We start from the raw sequence: 9,261 nt of genomic DNA on the forward strand, positions 1-9,261 counted from the left end.
TTGAAAATTTCACCTAGGTTGTAACCATTAACTTCATCCTTACGGGCTTCAATTATATATGGGCTTGCTTGGATTGGGGGGTAAAAGAGGAGGAATGAATAAAAGAGTAATATGTAAGGTGGGTTTTACATGTTTGGTATGAGAGTAATTATTCACCTCCCGAATTTATTACCCTCAAGAAGGGGTAATACATTACCCACCCTCCCCCCGGTAATGATTAAAGGAGTAAAACATTTTTCTCAGTAATTATTACTCTTATGCCAAACCTATTTTCAAGGAACTCATTATCCAAGTACTTAACTTTTACAGTAATTATCACCCAATTAAAATTTACCCCCTAATTATTTCATGCAATCCAGACAAGCCTTATATGTTGATTTTACTAAAAGCCGAAATAACACGAAGTAGTAGTCGAGAACACTTTCGTAGTTTTGTTATTGGTACTGATATTTTTTTTGAAATTAAATTTCCTTAATTTTTATCAACGTATTAATTAAATAAGGGTTTTTTTAATACGTTTCCTTAATTTCCTTATAATCTTTATTATTTTTCGGATATATGTTAGATAAAAACCCATTAAATAATCCCGTCCTACTTGTATTTAGTTTATGATTTCCTAATTCCGATACCCACAAATTTTCCAAGTTTAAGTTGTTTGTTGTATATATACCGTATATAACCATAAAATCAACAAAATAATCAAATATACATTCACAATGGTTTTTTCCAACGTTAAATCAAAGCTCCTTCAACTATACCCAAATTTCACAGCTACTTCCCCGTCAAATTTTGTTAATGCCCGTGTTAACCCTAATAAGAACCCGATAATCCGAAAAATAACCACGTCAAACTTTGGTAGGGTTGTTGCCCCCAATGGATCAATGTTTGCTCGTACGTTCGCCACCGTGAAATCAGTTACGTTAAACGAGTCATCGTGGTGTCCACGTAAAATCGCTTTACAACTTAAGAGTACCATGACCAAATTTCCTAAGACATCTTGTGTAGCTCTCGCTATGTGCTTATTCTTAAGAGTAGAACGTGTCCCATTCTCGGGTCGTCGACACTTGGTTTTTCGTTCACCAAAGCACATATCAATATTTAGAACTCGAATGGTCACCGATTGTATTTTAGAGTACTGTTTACTATTAGAATTAATTCAAATAGAATTTAGGATTGATCAAGTGTTCCTAATATTTAGGACTTAGTTGTTGCATTTCAGTTTCTGTTTCCTGCATTTCAGTAATTGTAGAAGTGGTGATCCTATTGTTTGGGCACTACATTAGACGTGGTTTAAGGCATCAGTTGCTACCACTATTGTTTCCTATTTAAGCATTGTTTTTCTAATTAATGAAATCAAGTAATCTTCTCCCTTCTTCATTATTTGTTTAAGTAAAACCTCACAATAAATCACAACAAATTGGTATCAGGTCTTTAGGTTTCGTATCCTAGGCTTGTCATGGCTTCAAATGGTTCTAGCTCCAATGGTCTCTCTCATTTGCCAATATTTAAGGGTGTGAAGTATCAATTCTGGGAATTGAAAATGAAGACTCTGTTTCGTTCACAGGAGTTGTGGGAATTGGTTGAGACTGGCTTTGTAGATGCCAAGTCTGAAGAACCAGATGCAACTCTTAAGGAGAAAAGAAAGAAGGATGCCAAGGCTCTGTTTATCATTCAGCAGGCCTTGGATGATGAGATCTTTTCTCGCATTGCTTCCGCTACTACATCTAAGGAGGCCTGGGATATTCTGAGATCAGAATATCTAGGTGACAAGAAGGTAGTCAAGGTGAGACTACAAACATTGAGGAGAGAGTTTGAGACTTCTCTCATGGGTGACAAAGAGTCTGTACAAGACTATTTGTCTAGGATCTCTGGGGTAGTTCAGCAAATGAGAGCTTATGGAGAGAATATGAGTGATGAGCTTGTAGTTGGCAAAGTTCTGAGGAGCCTGACACAGAAGCATGACTATATTGTGACTGCCATTGAGGAATCAAATGATTTAGAAAAATATTCATTTGATGACTTGATGGGATCATTGTTGGCACATGAAGAAAGGCTAAAGAGATCTTCAGAGAAGAAGGAGGAGCAGGCATTTGTCTCCAAGGGTGATTCTTCTAAAGATAGATCCAAGTCAGGAAGAGGTAGAGGAAGGGGAGGCTTCAGAGGAAGAGGGCGTGGCAGGTCATCTGGCCAGTCATCTGAAGCTCAGACCAAGGACAGTCAATCCAAGGGTCCTATGAAATGCTACTACTGCAACAAACCAGGTCACAAGGAGGTGAATTGCTGGCAAAAGGAAAAGGATCAGTCTGAAACCAAGACTGATCAGAATGCCAATATTGCAGCAGAAGAAAAGCTTTTTCTGACTAGGGAAGGCACACCTGAAGTGGATGGGAATGTATGTGTAACACCCCCGTTTATTTAAAGGCCTGAACTAGGACTCCTCAGATAAATGACGGTGTTACCATCTCGGTTTCCCGAGGTAGTGAATAACAAATTAAACTCCAAGGCAATTTATTTAACATTTTAACTTAATTATTACAATTCTCCTTTTAATATAAATTACAAGAACTGACGTAAATAAAAGTGAAGTCTTCTAGATGATGAACTAGCCACTAGGTCATCTGATCCAGTGTCTCACGCCCATCCAGCTCCCGTCCTATCTCATAAACCTGTCAAGTCTGCTCCCCATAAAACGGTTCATCACAGGTGTTCACGAATACACAGGGTCAACCACGAGGTTGAGTAGGGAAAACAATAAAACAGTAAATATGATATGCATGATACTCCGTCACCTCCATCTCCATCTCAACTCATCACACACAACCCCAAGACGCTGACCATACCGATCCCCGATGTAGACTATATATATCGACCGTAGTCGATCCGCCCTTCATAGCGGAGGACACAGGGCAAGTCTGCAGAACCCGCCTGGGCCTTATCACCACATCACATCGTATCTCCACATCACCACCACATCCTCCTCCAACTCCAATGCATATGAAATGCTGTGAAGAATTAATGCAATGCAATATGTATATAAATCACGAACCGATAAATCACAAAGTCATGCCGATTACCCGATCTTTGTGATATCATACTCAATACGATAAATTGATCAATCACTTCCGTATATAAATCACAACGTAAGTCAACAACCAGGAATCAAGTCAATACAACTCAACAACGACGATAATAAGACAAGTGTATTTCCCTACCTCAAGGTGCCAGCAATTCCAATTAAGCAGTTAAGCAGTCCAGAAAGAAAGCAATGAATTTGATTATCGATCCTTCACGAATTCGTCACCTAAAACAATTATAATATTTATAATCACTAACTACTAAATATAGACATCTCTCAAAATAGAAGCTTTCCCGATATAGTAACTTTTCTATTAAACAAACCCGACTCAGAATAATTAATTATGATTAATTATTATTTTATTTTAATAACTCGGAACTAAAATCAAATGATAATCAAAGGATTAAACGTCATATGCGATTTTTAATGAAAACCCGAAACGATTATTTGAATAACTCAACACCCGACTCAAAACCCGTCTTTTAATTATTTTAGTGCACTCGGAATTTAAATTAATTAATTAATACGATGAATTAACGAATTCTAACGATTTAGACTTATGACAAAACCCGCTTAAAAACCAAATCAACCCGTCACCGACACCACCCCTTCACACGTGCCCACACCCTTCAAACACCACCGACCCACCACGAAAACCACCACCGCAACACCCACTTCAACCCCGCCACCAGCAACCACCCCCACTGGGGTCGACCCTCGCCGGCGAGGTGAACCACGGCCGTCATTTGGCCTGGTTCACCGCCAAACCTCACCAAACTCCCCTTTTTACGCGACTCACCACCACCGCAACCAAGCTCTATTCCCTGCCAAACCACCACCTGACTACTCACCGCCAACCCACAAACAAAGACACCGTGGCACCACCACTTCGACCTCCCCCGAGTCCACGGTGGTGCCACCCCAAACCTAGTCGTCTAACGCCGCTTCGAAAATCACCGCATAAACCCGTTTTCTACCACCTCCGCCATTTGCGCCCCCTTTTACCGTCATTATCACCACCAACAACCACCCTAAACACCACCACCACACTCGCCTCTTACCACCCATTACCCCTACCCTGCTAACAACCACCAGCAACCTCACCAAGACACGAACAAACCCCCCCAAAAACCCGACAGACAAAAGAAAAACAGAGGAGGGAGGTTTAAACGCTTACCTTTCCGCCACCACGACAGCCACCACGGCCGCCTTTGAACCTTGACAACCGCCCCTAGCTCTTCCTTGCAAAGATCGACAACACCCACGACCTCTCTCTCTCTCTCTCTAGCGTGAGATCTAATGTTTTGGTGTTGGTGAAGTGAGGGAGGCGGGTTGATGGAATACGAGAGGAGGGAGGCGGGTTGAGGTACTATTAGGGTTAGGTTTAGGGTTAGGGTTAGTTGGGCTTTAGGGTTTAATGGGCTGATCAGATAATGGGCCAACTCAATTTGGGTTAGCTCATAATTCGAATTCTTATAAACCCGTCACAATTAACTTATATCGATACAACGCGGGTTAAATAACTTAACAAAATTATCGACTCAATATTAACTCGACTTAATTAGCAATATAATATGTTTAATAATTAATATATAATAATATCCGTTTAATTATTATATAAAAAAAAATACGGGGTATTACAGTCTTCCCCCCTTAAAATGAACTTCGTCCCGAAGTTCGCTCCAGTACTCAACAACAGAAAGGTATTGTATATGGTATCTACGGTCGTCACGCAATTCTAACACGGTTAACACACTCTTGACTCATCAATTAAACGTAACAAATACGGAATGTTACATTCTGCCCTCCTAAAAATAAACTTCGTCCCGAAGTTTAACTCATCTTCACTTAACCCAACTAACTACAACTATTAACTACCTGAGAACACAAATGTATAACAACTAAATAACCATCTGAGAACACCGTCATCTTCCATCTAAATTCCGATCTCGAACTCAAGTAACTCAATAACCATGGTCACACTGGACCGTAAATGTAACTCGGCACAAAGGCCCCCACAACTCAATGCTAGTGGCCAATCTCAATCTCAATATCAATAGTTTAATTACACTCTCCTTTTACACATCAACCAACTAACCGAAGTAGGAACAAAACATATAGAACTCATTTGCATAGGTACCCCACAAGGAAACATCAACTTGATCAAGCTACAATCTACAACAAGTGCAATATAAGCATTAAGATTTTACAAGCATTAAGATTTTACAATCCTACCCAACTAGAAACATGGTTACGTCCTCGTAACCTCTTTTCAATCTTCATATACATATGCAACAAAATCATTATCAACCACATGTGACAGGAAAGAACATATGATAAAAGATTGCGCATCAACATTAAGGTCGAAACAAGGTTCTATTATGGAATTAACTGGTTGTCAACAAGTAACATTTATTACTAGCTCATGCCTAACTTAAAACACAACATCAAACTAAAAGAACAACAAGAAAGGAACCAAGGTTTACACGGTTTCACAACTAAACAAATTTGATGATCAATTATAGACTATGAACGAGCGAGAGCAAAATCAACAAAACAATTTAAGAACTTCTCACATTTGTAAACATATCACAGAAATAGATCTACCACTACTGTCTATCACAATCACGGGATCTTATTGACACGTCCATTCAACCCTTTACTCACTCACTGGTTTAGGTCACGAATTAGGTCGATGAATTTAAGCAATCAACAACATACCCATAATTCATACTTTAAATTATAAAAATTGTTTGCACGATATCAATTCTGAAAACATGTTTCCCAATAAAAGTAACTACATATGATCTATGACAACGACAACATTACTTCCATATCACACCTATGTTTCACATTTTAGCAACCATATCATTCAATTGTTTCCAGCAACTTAGTATAATTCATTCTCAGCAAAACAAGTGATATTGTATAAATAGTTTAAACATATACATTTGCCATCATATACTTTGTAGAACACTAGCTATGATAAAAGATTAGCAACTTGAACAACTTCTCTGATTTGCATGATTGAATAATTAGGCAACTCGTAGGCTCGATTAAATGTAACTATAATGACTATCATTTAAACCAATGCATATCATGTGTATCATCAAAAGAGTTATCCCATTATAATTGCCAACATAGTTATCATGACGATTTTTATTATAATATAATTGATAGTAACGACTCGAGAATATAGATATGCCAATTGTCATGTTATATCAAACAGTTTCCTTTATATCACACCCATACAATTGCAAGAATCACTTTAGCATTTTATGACAATATAATAACGAACATATTCAATAAGGAATAACAACATTATTTATTATCATGTTATAGTTTTAGGTCCAACTGAAATAATTTAATGTGATGAAGGTAATAAATATAACTATTGGCACACAACTCATATGAAAGACATTAGAACTTAGATGCATCCTACATGTGTGAACATTTGGACATACTCATTGCTATCATCCATGTGTAAACATTTAGACATAATTATTATAATTATTCATGCGAGTATATTAGAACAATCAAATTAACTTTTAACGCCATCAACTTTACCAAGATATGAGAACATAGTTTTATATTTATATATATCCGACCACCATGCAAATATGATGAACATACTAGAGATATTACAACATGCCAAACATACATAAATATGCAACAACTGGACTCGTATAAAATATTTCACCCTTGATTAAGAATCAATTTAAGCGATCCAATTTTACTCACGCGATCATGCCAACAATGTTATCAATTAGACTTTAATTTTTATCGCCTGTTAAGATACATAACTACTGAACATGCGTGCTACTATCATCATATAAAACATTATAAGATCACATTAATAAGGCTCATGAAATAACCAAACAATTATATGAAAACTTAGCATAGAACGCACATTTACAGGTCATGATTCACGTTGTAACTTTCAAAAATCACGAATAAACAGCCGTTCAACGAAAACTTAAGTTATATTACTTTTCATAACATACAGAGAGTTAATAATTTGTGATAAAAAGAATGGGGTCGAAAGTTCCAGAATTCAGTTTTTAAAGAATTTTACAACTCAGTTGATCCAAACAAGTATGTGACAGCAATTGGTCCGAAACTTGGGTCAATTCGCAGGGCTTACCTTTTAATATAGAGACGTCAAGAATTTTCGTGGCTTATCAATTTGAAAACGTATGCGAAACCTCTAGTTGATGGAGTTGGAATTATGCAAAAATCATTTACACAAATTAAATGGGGATTTTTACAAAATCGTCGGTCAACACATCACTGCACAGGAACTTCCCAACCACAGCCCACTAAAACATTCATTACTCTTAATCCGTATACCCTATAAGCATGAAACCAACGCCAAAAGAACACTAACTCACGAGGCTATTTCTCATAAATTTTTCATCCGTAGAAAATTAACAGGAAGGAAATGACAGCAAGATCAATTACAGAGTAAAATCAAACAAAACGGATTCCAACACTAAATCATTCATTTTCCATGTTCCAAGCTCTTACAACCATACTATCGATACTAACTCATCCTAACTTAAATCTCACACTTTTGTATTTACGTAAACATCTATCCCATAGAAGTCCCTTCGCCTCCCGACCTACCCCTTACATCTAATCACGATTGTTACGACTAGAAACAAGCAATTCAATGGTGTCTCTCATTACTATCACGATTCTATACTAGCAGGGCTTTGGGATCACATAACCACATGTTACCAGACATAATAGCACTATCAACACGTCATTCACATCCATCCAGATAAATATCATAAATTCGCAATTATTCTCATGCTCACGATTACCACAATCCAACGCTTCATTGATTATCCATCCAGATAAATATCAAAATTTCAGCACTAGGTCTCAAGGTATACATCAACTCGCTTATATCTAAGGTTTTCCTTCTAACTACCCCATTCACTCGTTTTCTCTTGGGTTGCTGGTTCAAAAGCGAGAGGGCAAAAGAGCACGCATTAAGGGCGCCTTCTTAACCGCACTTTGTGAGCTCCTAGCAGTTTATTCCCGGGGGTTCATTTTATTTAGACACATCCTACGTTCATTGGGTTCATTGGTTTAGGCATGAGGATCGTTCGCTCTGATACCACTTTGTAACACCCCGTTTATTTAAAGGCCCGAACTAGGACTCCTCGGATAAATGACGGTGTTACCATCTCGGTTTCCCGAGGTAGTGAATAACAAATTAAACTCCAAGGCAATTTATTTAACATTTTAACTTAATTATTACAATTCTCCTTTTAATATAAATTACAAGAAGCGCGTAAATAAAAGTGAAGTCTTCTAGATGATGAACTAGCCACTAGGTCATCCGATCCGATGTCTCACGCCCATCCGGCTCCGTCCTATCTCATAAACCTGTCAAGTCTGCTCCCCATAAAACGGTTCATCACAGGTGTTCACGAATACACAGGATCAACCACGAGGTTGAGTAGGGAAAACAATAAAACAATAAATATGATATGCATGATACTCCGTCACCTCCATCTCCATCTCAACTCATCACACACAACCCAAGCACGCCCTGACCATACCGATCCCGGTAGACTATATATATCGACCGTAGTCGATCGCCGCTTCGTTGAGCGGAGGACACCAGGGCAAGTCTGCGAGAACCCGCCTGGGCCTTATCACCACATCACATCGTATCTCCACATCACCACCACATCCTCCTCCAACTCCAATGCATATGAAATGCTCAATGATAATTAATGCAATGCAATATGTATATAAATCATGAATCGATAAATCACAAAGTCATGCCAGTTACCCGATGCTGTGATATCATACTCAATACGATAAATTCAGTCAATCACTTCCCGTATATAAATCACAACGTAAGTCAACAACCAGGAATCAAGTCAATACAACTCAACAACGACGATAATAAGACAAGTGTATTTCCCTACCTCAAGGTGCCAGCAATTCCAATTAAGCAGTTAAGCAGTCCAGAAAGAAAGCAATGAATTTGATTATCGATCCTTCACGAATTCGTCACCTAAAACAATTATAATATTTATAATCACTAACTACTAAATATAGACATCTCTCAAAATAGAAGCTTTCCCGATATAGTAACTTTTCTATTAAACAAACCCGACTCAGAATAATTAATTATGATTAATTATTATTTTATTTTAATAACT

This window comes from Silene latifolia, chromosome 6 (genome assembly GCF_048544455.1).
Source record: "Silene latifolia isolate original U9 population chromosome 6, ASM4854445v1, whole genome shotgun sequence".
In the NCBI taxonomy this organism is placed as follows: Eukaryota; Viridiplantae; Streptophyta; class Magnoliopsida; order Caryophyllales; family Caryophyllaceae; genus Silene; species Silene latifolia.